At 41.5% G+C, this 18,513-nt stretch overlaps 24 non-coding genes across 24 annotated transcripts; all 24 read left to right on the top strand.

Moving 5' to 3' along the window:
• The first annotated feature begins 838 nt into the window (after positions 1–838).
• trnav-uac (transfer RNA valine (anticodon UAC)) lies at positions 839–911 on the top strand. Its single transcript has one exon. It is a non-coding gene; the product is annotated as a tRNA-Val (tRNA).
• Positions 912–1,613: 702 nt separating this feature from the next.
• Positions 1,614–1,686, top strand: trnav-cac (transfer RNA valine (anticodon CAC)). Its single transcript has one exon. It is a non-coding gene; the product is annotated as a tRNA-Val (tRNA).
• A 255-nt stretch (positions 1,687–1,941) lies between these two features.
• On the top strand, positions 1,942–2,014 carry trnav-uac (transfer RNA valine (anticodon UAC)). The gene has a single exon. It is a non-coding gene; the product is annotated as a tRNA-Val (tRNA).
• Positions 2,015–2,206: 192 nt separating this feature from the next.
• trnav-aac (transfer RNA valine (anticodon AAC)) lies at positions 2,207–2,279 on the top strand. Its single transcript has one exon. It is a non-coding gene; the product is annotated as a tRNA-Val (tRNA).
• A 1,215-nt stretch (positions 2,280–3,494) lies between these two features.
• On the top strand, positions 3,495–3,567 carry trnav-uac (transfer RNA valine (anticodon UAC)). The gene has a single exon. It is a non-coding gene; the product is annotated as a tRNA-Val (tRNA).
• A 438-nt stretch (positions 3,568–4,005) lies between these two features.
• On the top strand, positions 4,006–4,078 carry trnav-uac (transfer RNA valine (anticodon UAC)). The gene has a single exon. It is a non-coding gene; the product is annotated as a tRNA-Val (tRNA).
• A 436-nt stretch (positions 4,079–4,514) lies between these two features.
• On the top strand, positions 4,515–4,587 carry trnav-cac (transfer RNA valine (anticodon CAC)). The gene has a single exon. It is a non-coding gene; the product is annotated as a tRNA-Val (tRNA).
• Positions 4,588–6,425: 1,838 nt separating this feature from the next.
• On the top strand, positions 6,426–6,498 carry trnav-cac (transfer RNA valine (anticodon CAC)). The gene has a single exon. It is a non-coding gene; the product is annotated as a tRNA-Val (tRNA).
• Positions 6,499–7,642: 1,144 nt separating this feature from the next.
• Positions 7,643–7,715, top strand: trnav-uac (transfer RNA valine (anticodon UAC)). The gene has a single exon. It is a non-coding gene; the product is annotated as a tRNA-Val (tRNA).
• A 702-nt stretch (positions 7,716–8,417) lies between these two features.
• On the top strand, positions 8,418–8,490 carry trnav-cac (transfer RNA valine (anticodon CAC)). Its single transcript has one exon. It is a non-coding gene; the product is annotated as a tRNA-Val (tRNA).
• A 255-nt stretch (positions 8,491–8,745) lies between these two features.
• On the top strand, positions 8,746–8,818 carry trnav-uac (transfer RNA valine (anticodon UAC)). The gene has a single exon. It is a non-coding gene; the product is annotated as a tRNA-Val (tRNA).
• Positions 8,819–9,010: 192 nt separating this feature from the next.
• On the top strand, positions 9,011–9,083 carry trnav-aac (transfer RNA valine (anticodon AAC)). Its single transcript has one exon. It is a non-coding gene; the product is annotated as a tRNA-Val (tRNA).
• A 258-nt stretch (positions 9,084–9,341) lies between these two features.
• Positions 9,342–9,414, top strand: trnav-cac (transfer RNA valine (anticodon CAC)). The gene has a single exon. It is a non-coding gene; the product is annotated as a tRNA-Val (tRNA).
• Positions 9,415–10,558: 1,144 nt separating this feature from the next.
• Positions 10,559–10,631, top strand: trnav-uac (transfer RNA valine (anticodon UAC)). The gene has a single exon. It is a non-coding gene; the product is annotated as a tRNA-Val (tRNA).
• Positions 10,632–11,333: 702 nt separating this feature from the next.
• On the top strand, positions 11,334–11,406 carry trnav-cac (transfer RNA valine (anticodon CAC)). Its single transcript has one exon. It is a non-coding gene; the product is annotated as a tRNA-Val (tRNA).
• Positions 11,407–11,661: 255 nt separating this feature from the next.
• Positions 11,662–11,734, top strand: trnav-uac (transfer RNA valine (anticodon UAC)). Its single transcript has one exon. It is a non-coding gene; the product is annotated as a tRNA-Val (tRNA).
• Positions 11,735–11,926: 192 nt separating this feature from the next.
• trnav-aac (transfer RNA valine (anticodon AAC)) lies at positions 11,927–11,999 on the top strand. Its single transcript has one exon. It is a non-coding gene; the product is annotated as a tRNA-Val (tRNA).
• Positions 12,000–12,257: 258 nt separating this feature from the next.
• On the top strand, positions 12,258–12,330 carry trnav-uac (transfer RNA valine (anticodon UAC)). The gene has a single exon. It is a non-coding gene; the product is annotated as a tRNA-Val (tRNA).
• A 616-nt stretch (positions 12,331–12,946) lies between these two features.
• trnav-cac (transfer RNA valine (anticodon CAC)) lies at positions 12,947–13,019 on the top strand. The gene has a single exon. It is a non-coding gene; the product is annotated as a tRNA-Val (tRNA).
• Positions 13,020–14,492: 1,473 nt separating this feature from the next.
• On the top strand, positions 14,493–14,565 carry trnav-uac (transfer RNA valine (anticodon UAC)). The gene has a single exon. It is a non-coding gene; the product is annotated as a tRNA-Val (tRNA).
• Positions 14,566–15,986: 1,421 nt separating this feature from the next.
• On the top strand, positions 15,987–16,059 carry trnav-uac (transfer RNA valine (anticodon UAC)). Its single transcript has one exon. It is a non-coding gene; the product is annotated as a tRNA-Val (tRNA).
• A 192-nt stretch (positions 16,060–16,251) lies between these two features.
• Positions 16,252–16,324, top strand: trnav-aac (transfer RNA valine (anticodon AAC)). The gene has a single exon. It is a non-coding gene; the product is annotated as a tRNA-Val (tRNA).
• Positions 16,325–16,582: 258 nt separating this feature from the next.
• Positions 16,583–16,655, top strand: trnav-uac (transfer RNA valine (anticodon UAC)). Its single transcript has one exon. It is a non-coding gene; the product is annotated as a tRNA-Val (tRNA).
• Positions 16,656–17,271: 616 nt separating this feature from the next.
• On the top strand, positions 17,272–17,344 carry trnav-cac (transfer RNA valine (anticodon CAC)). The gene has a single exon. It is a non-coding gene; the product is annotated as a tRNA-Val (tRNA).
• Positions 17,345–18,513: the final 1,169 nt, after the last annotated feature.

Genomic DNA, 18,513 nt, shown 5'->3' with positions numbered 1-18,513 from the left:
CTTGCCCTGAAACACCTTAAAATTTGTTACTGGCAAATTTATGTGAAATTCAGAGTTTCTGAAGTGTAGTGGTTATCACGTTTGCTTTACACGCAAAAGGTCCTCGGTTCGAAACCGAGCAGAAACATAGTCTGCTTTATGCCATAGAGTGGAATATAATGACAAGGTAACCAAACCTTTAAGCATTCAATGCACGGTTTCGTAGACAAGGCTTAAGACTAGTCCCAGACTAAGATGAGTGTTTGAGATTTCTTAACTGAAAAATCTTGCCCTGAAACACCTTAAAATTTGTGACTGGCAAATTTATGCGAAATTCAGAGTTTCTGTAGCGTATTGGTTATCACGTTGGCCTAACACGCGAAGGGTCCTCGGTTCGAGACCGAGCAGAAACAGTTTTCAGGTTTTGGCGTCAACCAGAGCAAATGCCATCGGTGTAAAACGTAGCTGCACTGCGTATCGGCCTGATTGAAAGCTTTTTGGGATTGTCAAATTCAGCCTCTATTATGACACGTACTATGTTCTTTTAATGACTGTCGCATTCTCCTGACGTGAAAGGTCCCTAGTCGAAACCGAGCAGAATAATCGCCTTCTTTAAGTCATATGGTTAAACGTAATTACAAGCTAAACAAAACTTTAAGCATTCAATGCCCAGTTTTGTAGACAACGCTTAAGACTAGTCCCAGACTAAGATGAACGTTCGAGATGTCTTACCTGAATAAACTTGACCTGGAATACCTTCAAATTTGTGACTGGCAAGTTTCTTGCCAAAGTCAGACAATGCTTGCGTGGTCTGTTTTAAACCAGCGCCAGATTGACGACGTACGCAGGAATTGTCCACGTTTCTGTAGTGTAGTGGTTATCACGTTTGCTTTACACGCAAAAGGTCCTCGGTTCGAAACCGAGCAGAAACATAGTCTGCTTTAAGCCATAGAGTGGAATATAACGACAAGGTAACCAAACCTTAAGCATTCAATGCACTGTTTTGTAGACAAGGCTTAAGACTAGTCCCATACTGAAATGAATGTTCGAGATGTCTCACCTGAATAAACTTGACCTGGAACACCTTCAAATTTGTGACTGGCAAGTTTCTTGCCAAATTCAGAGTTTCTTTAGTGTAGTGGTTATCACGTTCGCCTCACACGCGAAAGGTCCTCGGTTCGAAACCGAGCAGAAACATAGTCTGTTTTAAGCCATAGAGTGGAATATAATGACAAGGTAACCAAACCTTTAAGCATTCAATGCACGGTTTTTATAGACTGCCGAAATTCAGCCTCTATTATGTTACAAGCTATGTTCTTTTAGTGACTGTCGCATTCTCCTGACGTGAAAGGTCCCTAGTCGAAACCGAGCAGAAACATAGTCTGCTTTAAGCCATAGAGTGGAATATAACGATAAGGTAACCAAACCTTTAAGCATTCAATGCACGGTTTCGTAGACAAGGCATAAGACTAGTCCCATACTAAGATGAATGTTCGAGATGTCTTACCTGAATAAACTTGACCTGGAATACCTTCAAATTTGTGACTGGCAAGTTTCTTGCCAAAGTCATTCAATACTTGCGTGGTCTGTTTTAAACCAGCGCCAGGTTGACGACGTACGCAGGAATTGTCCACGTTTCTGTAGTGTAGTGGTTATCACGTTTGCTTCACACGCAAAAGGTCCTCGGTTCGAAACCGAGCAGAAACATAGTCTGCTTTAAGCCATAGAGTGGAATATAATGACAAGGTAACCAAACCTTAAGCATTCAATGCACTTTTTTGTCGACAAGGCTTAAGACTAGTCTCAAACTGAAATGAATGTTCGAGATGTCTTACCTGAATAAACTTGACCTGGAATACCTTCAAATTTGTGACTGGCAAGTTTCTTGCCAAAGTCAGACAATACTTGCGTGGTCTGTTTTAAACCAGCGCCAGGTTGACGACGTACGCAGGAATTGTCCACGTTTCTGTAGTGTAGTGGTTATCACGTTTGCTTTACACGCAAAAGGTCCTCGGTTCGAAACCGAGCAGAAACATAGTCTGCTTTAAGCCATAGAGTGGAATATAATGACAAGGTAACCAAACCTTTAAGCATTCAATGCACGGTTTCGTAGACAAGGCTTAAAACTAGTCCCAGACTAAGATGATTGTTTGAGATTCCTTAACTGAAAAATCTTGCCCTGAAACACCTTAAAATTTGTTACTGGCAAATTTATGCGAAATTCAGAGTTTCTGTAGTGTAGTGGTTATCACGTTCGCCTAACACGCGAAAGGTCCTCGGTTCGAAACCGAGCAGAAACAGAGTCTGCTTTAAGCCATAGAGTGGAATATAATGACAAGGTAACCAAACCTTTAAGCATTCAATGCACGGTTTTGTAGACTGTCGAAATTCAGCCTCTATTATGTCACGTACTATGTTCTTTTAGTGACTGTCGCATTCCCCTGACGCATTGCACCTTCAAATTTGTGACTGGCAAGTTTCTTGCCAAAGGTAACCAAACCTTAAGCATTCAATGCACTGTTTTGTAGACAAGGCTTAAGACTAGTCCCATACTGAAATGAATGTTCGAGATGTCTCACCTGAATAAACTTGACCTGGAACACCTTCAAATTTGTGTCTGGCAAGTTTCTTGCCAAATTCAGAGTTTCTGTAGAGTAGTGGTTATCACGTTCGCCTCACACGCGAAAGGTCCTCGGTTCGAAACCGAGCAGAAACATAGTCTGTTTTAAGCCATAGAGTAGAATATAATGACAAGGTAACCAAACCTTTAAGCATTCAATGCACGGTTTTTATAGACTGCCGAAATTCAGCCTCTATTATGTTACAAGCTATGTTCTTTTAGTGACTGTCGCATTCTCCTGACGTGAAAGGTCCCTAGTCGAAACCGAGCAGAAACATAGTCTGCTTTAAGCCATAGAGTGGAATATAACGATAAGGTAACCAAACCTTTAAGCATTCAATGCACGGTTTTGTAGACTGTCGAAATTCAGCCTCTATTATGTCACGTACTATGTTCTTTTAGTGACTGTCGCATTCTCCTGACGTGAAAGGTCCCTAGTCGAAACCGAGCAGAAACATAGTCTGCTTTAAGCCATAGAGTGGAATATAATGACAAGGTAACCAAACCTTTAAGCATTCAATGCACGGTTTTGTAGACTGTCGAAATTCAGCCTCTATTATGTCACGTACTATGTTCTTTTAGTGACTGTCGCATTCTCCTGACGTGAAAGGTCCCTAGTCGAAACCGAGCAGAAACAGAGTCTGCTTTAAGCCATAGAGTGGAATATAATGACAAGTTAACCAAACCTTTAAGCATTCAATGCACGGTTTTGTAGACTGTCGAAATTCAGCCTCTATTATGTCACGTACTATGTTCTTTTAGTGACTGTCGCATTCCCCTGACGCATTGCACCTTCAAATTTGTGACTGGCAAGTTTCTTGCCAAAGTCAGACAATGCTTGCGTGGTCTGTTTTAAACCAGCGCCAGTTTGACGACGTACGCAGGAATTGTCCACGTTTCTGTAGTGTAGTGGTTATCACGTTTGCTTTACACGCAAAAGGTCCTCGGTTCGAAACCGAGCAGAAACATAGTCTGCTTTAATCCATAGAGTGGAATATAACGACAAGGTAACCAAACCTTAAGCATTCAATGCACGGTTTTTATAGACTGTCGAAATTCAGCCTCTATTATGTCACGTACTATGTTCTTTTAGTGACTGTCGCATTCTCCTGACGTGAAAGGTCCCTAGTCGAAACCGAGCAGAAACATAGTCTGCTTTAAGCCATAGAGTGGAATATAATGACAAGGTAACCAAACCTTTAAGCATTCAATGCACGGTTTTGTAGACTGTCGAAATTCAGCCTCTATTATGTCACGTACTATGTTCTTTTAGTGACTGTCGCATTCCCCTGACGCATTGCACCTTCAAATTTGTGACTGGCAAGTTTCTTGCCAAAGTCAGACAATGCTTGCGTGGTCTGTTTTAAACCAGCGCCAGTTTGACGACATACGCAGGAATTGTCCACGTTTCTGTAGTGTAGTGGTTATCACGTTTGCTTTACACGCAAAAGGTCCTCGGTTCGAAACCGAGCAGAAACATAGTCTGCTTTAATCCATAGTGTGGAATATAACGACAAGGTAACCAAACCTTAAGCATTCAATGCACGGTTTTTATAGACTGTCGAAATTCAGCCTCTATTATGTCACGTACTATGTTCTTTTAGTGACTGTCGCATTCTCCTGACGTGAAAGGTCCCTAGTCGAAACCGAGCAGAAACATAGTCTGCTTTAAGCCATAGAGTGGAATATAATGACAAGCTAACCAAACCTTTAAGCATTCAATGCACGGTTTCGTAGACAAGGCATAAGACTAGTCCCATACTAAGATGAATGTTCGAGATGTCTTACCTGAATAAACTTGACCTGGAATACCTTCAAATTTGTGACTGGCATGTTTCTTGCCAAAGTCATTCAATACTTGCGTGGTCTGTTTTAAACCAGCGCCAGGTTGACGACGTACGCAGGAATTGTCCACGTTTCTGTAGTGTAGTGGTTATCACGTTTGCTTCACACGCAAAAGGTCCTCGGTTCGAAACCGAGCAGAAACATAGTCTGCTTTAAGCCATAGAGTGGAATATAATGACAAGGTAACCAAACCTTTAAGCATTCAATGCACGGTTTTGTAGACTGTCGAAATTCAGCCTCTATTATGTCACGTACTATGTTCTTTTAGTGACTGTCGTATTCTCCTGACGTGAAAGGTCCCTAGTCGAAACCGAGCAGAAACATAGTCTGCTTTACGCCATAGAGTGGAATATAATGACAAGGTAACCAAACCTTTAAGCATTCAATGCACGGTTTCGTAGACAAGGCTTAAGACTAGTCCCAGACTAAGATGATTGTTTGAGATTCCTTAACTGAAAAATCTTGCCCTGAAACACCTTAAAATTTGTGACTGGCAAATTTATGCCAAATTCAGAGTTTCTGTAGTGTAGTGGTTATCACGTTCGCCTAACACGCGAAAGGTCCTCGTTTCGAAACCGAGCAGAAACATAGTCTGTTTTAAGCCATAGAGTGGAATATAATGACAAGGTAACCAAACCTTTAAGCATTCAATGCACGGTTTTGTAGACTGTCGAAATTCAGCATCTATTATGTCACGTACTATGTTCTTTTAGTGACTGTCGCATTCCCCTGACGCATTGCACCTTCAAATTTGTGACTGGCAAGTTTCTTGCCAAAGTCAGACAATGCTTGGGTGGTCTGTTTTAAACCAGCGGCAGTTTGACGACGTACGCAGGAATTGTCCACGTTTCTGTAGTGTAGTGGTTATCACGTTTGCTTCACACGCAAAAGGTCCTCGGTTCGAAACCGAGCAGTAACATAGTGTGCTTTAAGCCATAGAGAGCAATATAATGACAAGGTAACCAAACCTTTAAGCATTCAATGCACGGTTTTGTAGACTGTCGAAATTCAGCCTCTATTATGTCAAGTACTATGTTCTTTTAGTGACTGTCGCATTCTCCTGACGTGAAAGGTCCCTAGGCGAAACCGAGCAGAAACATAGTCTGCTTTAAGCCATAGAGTGGAATATAACGACAAGGTAACCAAACCTTAAGCATTCAATGCACTGTTTTGTAGACAAGGCTTAAGACTAGTCCCATACTGAAATGAATGTTCGAGATGTCTCACCTGAATAAACTTGACCTGGAACACCTTCAAATTTGTGTCTGGCAAGTTTCTTGCCAAATTCAGAGTTTCTGTAGAGTAGTGGTTATCACGTTCGCCTCACACGCGAAAGGTCCTCGGTTCGAAACCGAGCAGAAACATAGTCTGTTTTAAGCCATAGAGTAGAATATAATGACAAGGTAACCAAACCTTTAAGCATTCAATGCACGGTTTTTATAGACTGCCGAAATTCAGCCTCTATTATGTTACAAGCTATGTTCTTTTAGTGACTGTCGCATTCTCCTGACGTGAAAGGTCCCTAGTCGAAACCGAGCAGAAACATAGTCTGCTTTAAGCCATAGAGTGGAATATAACGATAAGGTAACCAAACCTTTAAGCATTCAATGCACGGTTTTGTAGACTGTCGAAATTCAGCCTCTATTATGTCACGTACTATGTTCTTTTAGTGACTGTCGCATTCTCCTGACGTGAAAGGTCCCTAGTCGAAACCGAGCAGAAACATAGTCTGCTTTAAGCCATAGAGTGGAATATAATGACAAGGTAACCAAACCTTTAAGCATTCAATGCACGGTTTCGTAGACAAGGCATAAGACTAGTCCCATACTAAGATGAATGTTCGAGATGTCTTACCTGAATAAACTTGACCTGGAATACCTTCAAATTTGTGACTGGCAAGTTTCTTGCCAAAGTCATTCAATGCTTGCGTGGTCTGTTTTAAACCAGCGCCAGGTTGACGACGTACGCAGGAATTGTTCACGTTTCTGTAGTGTAGTGGTTATCACGTTTGCTTCACACGCAAAAGGTCCTCGGTTCGAAACCGAGCAGAAACATAGTCTGCTTTAAGCCATAGAGTGGAATATAATGACAAGGTAAGCATTCAATGCACGGTTTTGTAGACTGTCGAAATTCAGCCTCTATTATGTCACGTACTATGTTCTTTTAGTGACTGTCGCATTCTCCTGACATGAAAGGTCCCTAGTCGAAACCGAGCAGAAACATAGTCTGCTTTAAGCCATAGAGTGGAATATAATGACAAGGTAACCAAACCTTTAAGCATTCAATGCACGGTTTCGTAGACAAGGCTTAAGACTAGTCCCAGACTAAGATGATTGTTTGAGATTCCTTAACTGAAAAATCTTGCCCTGAAACACCTTAAAATTTGTTACTGGCAAATTTATGTGAAATTCAGAGTTTCTGAAGTGTAGTGGTTATCACGTTTGCTTTACACGCAAAAGGTCCTCGGTTCGAAACCGAGCAGAAACATAGTCTGCTTTATGCCATAGAGTGGAATATAATGACAAGGTAACCAAACCTTTAAGCATTCAATGCACGGTTTCGTAGACAAGGCTTAAGACTAGTCCCAGACTAAGATGAGTGTTTGAGATTTCTTAACTGAAAAATCTTGCCCTGAAACACCTTAAAATTTGTGACTGGCAAATTTATGCGAAATTCAGAGTTTCTGTAGCGTATTGGTTATCACGTTGGCCTAACACGCGAAGGGTCCTCGGTTCGAGACCGAGCAGAAACAGTTTTCAGGTTTTGGCGTCAACCAGAGCAAATGCCATCGGTGTAAAACGTAGCTGCACTGCGTATCGGCCTGATTGAAAGCTTTTTGGGATTGTCAAATTCAGCCTCTATTATGACACGTACTATGTTCTTTTAATGACTGTCGCATTCTCCTGACGTGAAAGGTCCCTAGTCGAAACCGAGCAGAATAATCGCCTTCTTTAAGTCATATGGTTAAACGTAATTACAAGCTAAACAAAACTTTAAGCATTCAATGCCCAGTTTTGTAGACAACGCTTAAGACTAGTCCCAGACTAAGATGAACGTTCGAGATGTCTTACCTGAATAAACTTGACCTGGAATACCTTCAAATTTGTGACTGGCAAGTTTCTTGCCAAAGTCAGACAATGCTTGCGTGGTCTGTTTTAAACCAGCGCCAGATTGACGACGTACGCAGGAATTGTCCACGTTTCTGTAGTGTAGTGGTTATCACGTTTGCTTTACACGCAAAAGGTCCTCGGTTCGAAACCGAGCAGAAACATAGTCTGCTTTAAGCCATAGAGTGGAATATAACGACAAGGTAACCAAACCTTAAGCATTCAATGCACTGTTTTGTAGACAAGGCTTAAGACTAGTCCCATACTGAAATGAATGTTCGAGATGTCTCACCTGAATAAACTTGACCTGGAACACCTTCAAATTTGTGACTGGCAAGTTTCTTGCCAAATTCAGAGTTTCTTTAGTGTAGTGGTTATCACGTTCGCCTCACACGCGAAAGGTCCTCGGTTCGAAACCGAGCAGAAACATAGTCTGTTTTAAGCCATAGAGTGGAATATAATGACAAGGTAACCAAACCTTTAAGCATTCAATGCACGGTTTTTATAGACTGCCGAAATTCAGCCTCTATTATGTTACAAGCTATGTTCTTTTAGTGACTGTCGCATTCTCCTGACGTGAAAGGTCCCTAGTCGAAACCGAGCAGAAACATAGTCTGCTTTAAGCCATAGAGTGGAATATAACGATAAGGTAACCAAACCTTTAAGCATTCAATGCACGGTTTCGTAGACAAGGCATAAGACTAGTCCCATACTAAGATGAATGTTCGAGATGTCTTACCTGAATAAACTTGACCTGGAATACCTTCAAATTTGTGACTGGCAAGTTTCTTGCCAAAGTCATTCAATACTTGCGTGGTCTGTTTTAAACCAGCGCCAGGTTGACGACGTACGCAGGAATTGTCCACGTTTCTGTAGTGTAGTGGTTATCACGTTTGCTTCACACGCAAAAGGTCCTCGGTTCGAAACCGAGCAGAAACATAGTCTGCTTTAAGCCATAGAGTGGAATATAATGACAAGGTAACCAAACCTTAAGCATTCAATGCACTTTTTTGTCGACAAGGCTTAAGACTAGTCTCAAACTGAAATGAATGTTCGAGATGTCTTACCTGAATAAACTTGACCTGGAATACCTTCAAATTTGTGACTGGCAAGTTTCTTGCCAAAGTCAGACAATACTTGCGTGGTCTGTTTTAAACCAGCGCCAGGTTGACGACGTACGCAGGAATTGTCCACGTTTCTGTAGTGTAGTGGTTATCACGTTTGCTTTACACGCAAAAGGTCCTCGGTTCGAAACCGAGCAGAAACATAGTCTGCTTTAAGCCATAGAGTGGAATATAATGACAAGGTAACCAAACCTTTAAGCATTCAATGCACGGTTTCGTAGACAAGGCTTAAAACTAGTCCCAGACTAAGATGATTGTTTGAGATTCCTTAACTGAAAAATCTTGCCCTGAAACACCTTAAAATTTGTTACTGGCAAATTTATGCGAAATTCAGAGTTTCTGTAGTGTAGTGGTTATCACGTTCGCCTAACACGCGAAAGGTCCTCGGTTCGAAACCGAGCAGAAACAGAGTCTGCTTTAAGCCATAGAGTGGAATATAATGACAAGGTAACCAAACCTTTAAGCATTCAATGCACGGTTTTGTAGACTGTCGAAATTCAGCCTCTATTATGTCACGTACTATGTTCTTTTAGTGACTGTCGCATTCCCCTGACGCATTGCACCTTCAAATTTGTGACTGGCAAGTTTCTTGCCAAAGTCATTCAATGCTTGCGTGGTCTGTTTTAAACCAGCGCCAGGTTGACGACGTACGCAGGAATTGTTCACGTTTCTGTAGTGTAGTGGTTATCACGTTTGCTTCACACGCAAAAGGTCCTCGGTTCGAAACCGAGCAGAAACATAGTCTGCTTTAAGCCATAGAGTGGAATATAATGACAAGGTAAGCATTCAATGCACGGTTTTGTAGACTGTCGAAATTCAGCCTCTATTATGTCACGTACTATGTTCTTTTAGTGACTGTCGCATTCTCCTGACATGAAAGGTCCCTAGTCGAAACCGAGCAGAAACATAGTCTGCTTTAAGCCATAGAGTGGAATATAATGACAAGGTAACCAAACCTTTAAGCATTCAATGCACGGTTTCGTAGACAAGGCTTAAGACTAGTCCCAGACTAAGATGATTGTTTGAGATTCCTTAACTGAAAAATCTTGCCCTGAAACACCTTAAAATTTGTTACTGGCAAATTTATGTGAAATTCAGAGTTTCTGAAGTGTAGTGGTTATCACGTTTGCTTTACACGCAAAAGGTCCTCGGTTCGAAACCGAGCAGAAACATAGTCTGCTTTATGCCATAGAGTGGAATATAATGACAAGGTAACCAAACCTTTAAGCATTCAATGCACGGTTTCGTAGACAAGGCTTAAGACTAGTCCCAGACTAAGATGAGTGTTTGAGATTTCTTAACTGAAAAATCTTGCCCTGAAACACCTTAAAATTTGTGACTGGCAAATTTATGCGAAATTCAGAGTTTCTGTAGCGTATTGGTTATCACGTTGGCCTAACACGCGAAGGGTCCTCGGTTCGAGACCGAGCAGAAACAGTTTTCAGGTTTTGGCGTCAACCAGAGCAAATGCCATCGGTGTAAAACGTAGCTGCACTGCGTATCGGCCTGATTGAAAGCTTTTTGGGATTGTCAAATTCAGCCTCTATTATGACACGTACTATGTTCTTTTAATGACTGTCGCATTCTCCTGACGTGAAAGGTCCCTAGTCGAAACCGAGCAGAATAATCGCCTTCTTTAAGTCATATGGTTAAACGTAATTACAAGCTAAACAAAACTTTAAGCATTCAATGCCCAGTTTTGTAGACAACGCTTAAGACTAGTCCCAGACTAAGATGAACGTTCGAGATGTCTTACCTGAATAAACTTGACCTGGAATACCTTCAAATTTGTGACTGGCAAGTTTCTTGCCAAAGTCAGACAATGCTTGCGTGGTCTGTTTTAAACCAGCGCCAGATTGACGACGTACGCAGGAATTGTCCACGTTTCTGTAGTGTAGTGGTTATCACGTTTGCTTTACACGCAAAAGGTCCTCGGTTCGAAACCGAGCAGAAACATAGTCTGCTTTAAGCCATAGAGTGGAATATAACGACAAGGTAACCAAACCTTAAGCATTCAATGCACTGTTTTGTAGACAAGGCTTAAGACTAGTCCCATACTGAAATGAATGTTCGAGATGTCTCACCTGAATAAACTTGACCTGGAACACCTTCAAATTTGTGACTGGCAAGTTTCTTGCCAAATTCAGAGTTTCTTTAGTGTAGTGGTTATCACGTTCGCCTCACACGCGAAAGGTCCTCGGTTCGAAACCGAGCAGAAACATAGTCTGTTTTAAGCCATAGAGTGGAATATAATGACAAGGTAACCAAACCTTTAAGCATTCAATGCACGGTTTTTATAGACTGCCGAAATTCAGCCTCTATTATGTTACAAGCTATGTTCTTTTAGTGACTGTCGCATTCTCCTGACGTGAAAGGTCCCTAGTCGAAACCGAGCAGAAACATAGTCTGCTTTAAGCCATAGAGTGGAATATAACGATAAGGTAACCAAACCTTTAAGCATTCAATGCACGGTTTCGTAGACAAGGCATAAGACTAGTCCCATACTAAGATGAATGTTCGAGATGTCTTACCTGAATAAACTTGACCTGGAATACCTTCAAATTTGTGACTGGCAAGTTTCTTGCCAAAGTCATTCAATACTTGCGTGGTCTGTTTTAAACCAGCGCCAGGTTGACGACGTACGCAGGAATTGTCCACGTTTCTGTAGTGTAGTGGTTATCACGTTTGCTTCACACGCAAAAGGTCCTCGGTTCGAAACCGAGCAGAAACATAGTCTGCTTTAAGCCATAGAGTGGAATATAATGACAAGGTAACCAAACCTTAAGCATTCAATGCACTTTTTTGTCGACAAGGCTTAAGACTAGTCTCAAACTGAAATGAATGTTCGAGATGTCTTACCTGAATAAACTTGACCTGGAATACCTTCAAATTTGTGACTGGCAAGTTTCTTGCCAAAGTCAGACAATACTTGCGTGGTCTGTTTTAAACCAGCGCCAGGTTGACGACGTACGCAGGAATTGTCCACGTTTCTGTAGTGTAGTGGTTATCACGTTTGCTTTACACGCAAAAGGTCCTCGGTTCGAAACCGAGCAGAAACATAGTCTGCTTTAAGCCATAGAGTGGAATATAATGACAAGGTAACCAAACCTTTAAGCATTCAATGCACGGTTTCGTAGACAAGGCTTAAAACTAGTCCCAGACTAAGATGATTGTTTGAGATTCCTTAACTGAAAAATCTTGCCCTGAAACACCTTAAAATTTGTTACTGGCAAATTTATGCGAAATTCAGAGTTTCTGTAGTGTAGTGGTTATCACGTTCGCCTAACACGCGAAAGGTCCTCGGTTCGAAACCGAGCAGAAACAGAGTCTGCTTTAAGCCATAGAGTGGAATATAATGACAAGGTAACCAAACCTTTAAGCATTCAATGCACGGTTTTGTAGACTGTCGAAATTCAGCCTCTATTATGTCACGTACTATGTTCTTTTAGTGACTGTCGCATTCCCCTGACGCATTGCACCTTCAAATTTGTGACTGGCAAGTTTCTTGCCAAAGTCAGACAATGCTTGCGTGGTCTGTTTTAAACCAGCGCCAGTTTGACGACGTACGCAGGAATTGTCCACGTTTCTGTAGTGTAGTGGTTATCACGTTTGCTTTACACGCAAAAGGTCCTCGGTTCGAAACCGAGCAGAAACATAGTCTGCTTTAATCCATAGAGTGGAATATAACGACAAGGTAACCAAACCTTAAGCATTCAATGCACGGTTTTTTTAGACTGTCGAAATTCAGCCTCTATTATGTCACGTACTATGTTCTTTTAGTGACTGTCGCATTCTCCTGACGTGAAAGGTCCCTAGTCGAAACCGAGCAGAAACATAGTCTGCTTTAAGCCATAGAGTGGAATATAACGATAAGGTAACCAAACCTTTAAGCATTCAATGCACGGTTTTGTAGACTGTCGAAATTCAGCCTCTATTATGTCACGTACTATGTTCTTTTAGTGACTGTCGCATTCTCCTGACGTGAAAGGTCCCTAGTCGAAACCGAGCAGAAACATAGTCTGCTTTAAGCCATAGAGTGGAATATAATGACAAGGTAACCAAACCTTTAAGCATTCAATGCACGGTTTCGTAGACAAGGCATAAGACTAGTCCCATACTAAGATGAATGTTCGAGATGTCTTACCTGAATAAACTTGACCTGGAATACCTTCAAATTTGTGACTGGCAAGTTTCTTGCCAAAGTCATTCAATGCTTGCGTGGTCTGTTTTAAACCAGCGCCAGGTTGACGACGTACGCAGGAATTGTTCACGTTTCTGTAGTGTAGTGGTTATCACGTTTGCTTCACACGCAAAAGGTCCTCGGTTCGAAACCGAGCAGAAACATAGTCTGCTTTAAGCCATAGAGTGGAATATAATGACAAGGTAAGCATTCAATGCACGGTTTTGTAGACTGTCGAAATTCAGCCTCTATTATGTCACGTACTATGTTCTTTTAGGGACTGTCGCATTCTCCTGACGTGAAAGGTCCCTAGTCGAAACCGAGCAGAAACATAGTCTGCTTTAAGCCATAGAGTGGAATATAATGACAAGGTAACCAAACCTTTAAGCATTCAATGCACGGTTTCGTAGACAAGGCTTAAGACTAGTCCCAGACTAAGATGATTGTTTGAGATTCCTTAACTGAAAAATCTTGCCCTGAAACACCTTAAAATTTGTTACTGGCAAATTTATGTGAAATTCAGAGTTTCTGAAGTGTAGTGGTTATCACGTTTGCTTTACACGCAAAAGGTCCTCGGTTCGAAACCGAGCAGAAACATAGTCTGCTTTATGCCATAGAGTGGAATATAATGACAAGGTAACCAAACCTTTAAGCATTCAATGCACGGTTTCGTAGACAAGGCTTAAGACTAGTCCCAGACTAAGATGAGTGTTTGAGATTTCTTAACTGAAAAATCTTGCCCTGAAACACCTTAAAATTTGTGACTGGCAAATTTATGCGAAATTCAGAGTTTCTGTAGCGTATTGGTTATCACGTTGGCCTAACACGCGAAGGGTCCTCGGTTCGAGACCGAGCAGAAACAGTTTTCAGGTTTTGGCGTCAACCAGAGCAAATGCCATCGGTGTAAAACGTAGCTGCACTGCGTATCGGCCTGATTGAAAGCTTTTTGGGATTGTCAAATTCAGCCTCTATTATGTCACGTACTATGTTCTTTTAATGACTGTCGCATTCTCCTGACGTGAAAGGTCCCTAGTCGAAACCGAGCAGAATAATCGCCTTCTTTAAGTCATATGGTTAAACGTAATTACAAGCTAAACAAAACTTTAAGCATTCAATGCCCAGTTTTGTAGACAACGCTTAAGACTAGTCCCAGACTAAGATGAACGTTCGAGATGTCTTACCTGAATAAACTTGACCTGGAATACCTTCAAATTTGTGACTGGCAAGTTTCTTGCCAAAGTCAGACAATAGTTGCGTGGTCTGTTTTAAACCAGCGCCAGGTTGACGACGTACGCAGGAATTGTCCACATTTCTGTTTTGTAGTGGTTATCACGTTTGCTTTACACGCAAAAGGTCCTCGGTTCGAAACCGAGCAGAAACATAGTCTGTTTTAAGCCATAGAGTGGAATATAATGACAAGGTAACCAAACCTTTAAGCATTCAATGCACGGTTTCGTAGACAAGGCTTAAGACTAGTCCCAGACTAAGATGAATGTTCGAGATGTCTTACCTGAATAAACTTGACCTGGAATACCTTCAAATTTGTGACTGGCAAGTTTCTTGCCAAAGTCAGACAATGCTTGCGTGGTCTGTTTTAAACCAGCGCCAGATTGACGACGTACGCAGGAATTGTCCACGTTTCTGTAGTGTAGTGGTTATCACGTTTGCTTTACACGCAAAAGGTCCTCGGTTCGAAACCGAGCAGAAACATAGTCTGCTTTAAGCCATAGAGTGGAATATAACGACAAGGTAACCAAACCTTAAGCATTCAATGCACTGTTTTGTAGACAAGGCTTAAGACTAGTCCCATACTGAAATGAATGTTCGAGATGTCTCACCTGAATAAACTTGACCTGGAACACCTTCAAATTTGTGACTGGCAAGTTTCTTGCCAAATTCAGAGTTTCTTTAGTGTAGTGGTTATCACGTTCGCCTCACACGCGAAAGGTTCTCGGTTCGAAACCGAGCAGAAACATAGTCTGTTTTAAGCCATAGAGTGGAATATAATGACAAGGTAACCAAACCTTTAAGCATTCAATGCACGGTTTTTATAGACTGCCGAAATTCAGCCTGTATTATGTTACAAGCTATGTTCTTTTAGTGACTGTCGCATTCTCCTGACGTGAAAGGTCCCTAGTCGAAACCGAGCAGAAACATAGTCTGCTTTAAGCCATAGAGTGGAATATAACGATAAGGTAACCAAACCTTTAAGCATTCAATGCACGGTTTCGTAGACAAGGCTTAAGACTAGTCCCAGACTAAGATGATTGTTTGAGATTCCTTAACTGAAAAATCTTGCCCTGAAACACCTTAAAATTTGTTACTGGCAAATTTATGCGAAATTCAGAGTTTCTGAAGTGTAGTGGTTATCACGTTTGCTTTACACCCAAAAGGTCCTCGGTTCGAAACCGAGCAGAAACAGAGTCTGCTTTAAGCCATAGAGTGGAATATAATGACAAGGTAACCAAACCTTTAAGCATTCAATGCACGGTTTTGTAGACAAGGCTTAAGACTAGTCCCAAACTAAGATGAGTGTTTGAGATCTCTTAACTGAAAAATCTTGCCCTGAAACACCTTAAAATTTGTGACTGGCAAATTTATGCGAAATTCAGAGTTTCTGTAGCGTATTGGTTATCACGTTTGCCTAACACGCGAAGGGTCCTCGGTTCGAGACCGAGCAGAAACAGTTTTCAGGTTTTGGCGTCAACCAGAGCAAATGCCATCGGTGTAAAACGTAGCTGCAATGCGTATCGGCCTGATTGAAAGCTTTTTGGGATTGTCAAATTCAGCCTCTATTATGTCACGTACAATGTTCTTTTAGTGACTGTCGCATTCTCCTGACGTGAAAGGTCCCTAGTCGAAACCGAGCAGAAACATAGTCTGCTTTAAGCCATAGAGTGGAATATAATGACAAGGTAACCAAACCTTAAGCATTCAATGCACTTTTTTGTCGACAAGGCTTAAGACTAGTCTCAAACTGAAATGAATGTTCGAGATGTCTTACCTGAATAAACTTGACCTGGAATACCTTCAAATTTGTGACTGGCAAGTTTCTTGCCAAAGTCAGACAATACTTGCGTGGTCTGTTTTAAACCAGCGCCAGGTTGACGACGTACGCAGGAATTGTCCACGTTTCTGTAGTGTAGTGGTTATCACGTTTGCTTTACACGCAAAAGGTCCTCGGTTCGAAACCGAGCAGAAACATAGTCTGGTTTAAGCCATAGAGTGGAATATAATGACAAGGTAACCAAACCTTTAAGCATTCAATGCACGGTTTCGTAGACAAGGCTTAAAACTAGTCCCAGACTAAGATGATTGTTTGAGATTCCTTAACTGAAAAATCTTGCCCTGAAACACCTTAAAATTTGTTACTGGCAAATTTATGCGAAATTCAGAGTTTCTGTAGTGTAGTGGTTATCACGTTCGCCTAACACGCGAAAGGTCCTCGGTTCGAAACCGAGCAGAAACAGAGTCTGCTTTAAGCCATAGAGTGGAATATAATGACAAGGTAACCAAATCTTTAAGCATTCAATGCACGGTTTTGTAGACTGTCGAAATTCAGCCTCTATTATGTCACGTACTATGTTCTTTTAGTGACTGTCGCATTCCCCTGACGCATTGCACCTTCAAATTTGTGACTGGCAAGTTTCTTGCCAAAGTCAGACAATGCTTGCGTGGTCTGTTTTAAACCAGCGCCAGTTTGACGACGTACGCAGGAATTGTCCACGTTTCTGTAGTGTAGTGGTTATCACGTTTGCTTTACACGCAAAAGGTCCTCGGTTCGAAACCGAGCAGAAACATAGTCTGCTTTAATCCATAGAGTGGAATATAACGACAAGGTAACCAAACCTTAAGCATTCAATGCACGGTTTTTATAGACTGTCGAAATTCAGCCTCTATTATGTCACGTACTATGTTCTTTTAGTGACTGTCGCATTCTCCTGACGTGAAAGGTCCCTAGTCGAAACCGAGCAGAAACATAGTCTGTTTTAAGCCATAGAGTGGAATATAACGATAAGGTAACCAAACCTTTAAGCATTCAATGCACGGTTTTGTAGACTGTCGAAATTCAGCCTCTATTATGTCACGTACTATGTTCTTTTAGTGACTGTCGCATTCTCCTGACGTGAAAGGTCCCTAGTCGAAACCGAGCAGAAACATAGTCTGCTTTAAGCCATAGAGTGGAATATAATGACAAGGTAACCAAACCTTTAAGCATTCAATGCACGGTTTCGTAGACAAGGCATAAGACTAGTCCCATACTAAGATGAATGTTCGAGATGTCTTACCTGAATAAACTTGACCTGGAATACCTTCAAATTTGTGACTGGCAAGTTTCTTGCCAAAGTCATTCAATGCTTGCGTGGTCTGTTTTAAACCAGCGCCAGGTTGACGACGTACGCAGGAATTGTTCACGTTTCTGTAGTGTAGTGGTTATCACGTTTGCTTCACACGCAAAAGGTCCTCGGTTCGAAACCGAGCAGAAACATAGTCTGCTTTAAGCCATAGAGTGGAATATAATGACAAGGTAAGCATTCAATGCACGGTTTTGTAGACTGTCGAAATTCAGCCTCTATTATGTCACGTACTATGTTCTTTTAGGGACTGTCGCATTCTCCTGACGTGAAAGGTCCCTAGTCGAAACCGAGCAGAAACATAGTCTGCTTTAAGCCATAGAGTGGAATATAATGACAAGGTAACCAAACCTTTAAGCATTCAATGCACGGTTTCGTAGACAAGGCTTAAGACTAGTCCCAGACTAAGATGATTGTTTGAGATTCCTTAACTGAAAAATCTTGCCCTGAAACACCTTAAAATTTGTTACTGGCAAATTTATGTGAAATTCAGAGTTTCTGAAGTGTAGTGGTTATCACGTTTGCTTTACACGCAAAAGGTCCTCGGTTCGAAACCGAGCAGAAACATAGTCTGCTTTATGCCATAGAGTGGAATATAATGACAAGGTAACCAAACCTTTAAGCATTCAATGCACGGTTTCGTAGACAAGGCTTAAGACTAGTCCCAGACTAAGATGAGTGTTTGAGATTTCTTAACTGAAAAATCTTGCCCTGAAACACCTTAAAATTTGTGACTGGCAAATTTATGCGAAATTCAGAGTTTCTGTAGCGTATTGGTTATCACGTTGGCCTAACACGCGAAGGGTCCTCGGTTCGAGACCGAGCAGAAACAGTTTTCAGGTTTTGGCGTCAACCAGAGCAAATGCCATCGGTGTAAAACGTAGCTGCACTGCGTATCGGCCTGATTGAAAGCTTTTTGGGATTGTCAAATTCAGCCTCTATTATGTCACGTACTATGTTCTTTTAATGACTGTCGCATTCTCCTGACGTGAAAGGTCCCTAGTCGAAACCGAGCAGAATAATCGCCTTCTTTAAGTCATATGGTTAAACGTAATTACAAGCTAAACAAAACTTTAAGCATTCAATGCCCAGTTTTGTAGACAACGCTTAAGACTAGTCCCAGACTAAGATGAACGTTCGAGATGTCTTACCTGAATAAACTTGACCTGGAATACCTTCAAATTTGTGACTGGCAAGTTTCTTGCCAAAGTCAGACAATAGTTGCGTGGTCTGTTTTAAACCAGCGCCAGGTTGACGACGTACGCAGGAATTGTCCACATTTCTGTTTTGTAGTGGTTATCAC

This window comes from Triplophysa dalaica, chromosome 5 (assembly GCF_015846415.1).
Source record: "Triplophysa dalaica isolate WHDGS20190420 chromosome 5, ASM1584641v1, whole genome shotgun sequence".
Classification (NCBI taxonomy): domain Eukaryota; kingdom Metazoa; phylum Chordata; class Actinopteri; order Cypriniformes; family Nemacheilidae; genus Triplophysa; species Triplophysa dalaica.
Note: the sequence above shows the minus strand (reverse complement) of the source record. Positions and strands in the feature narration are given on the sequence as shown.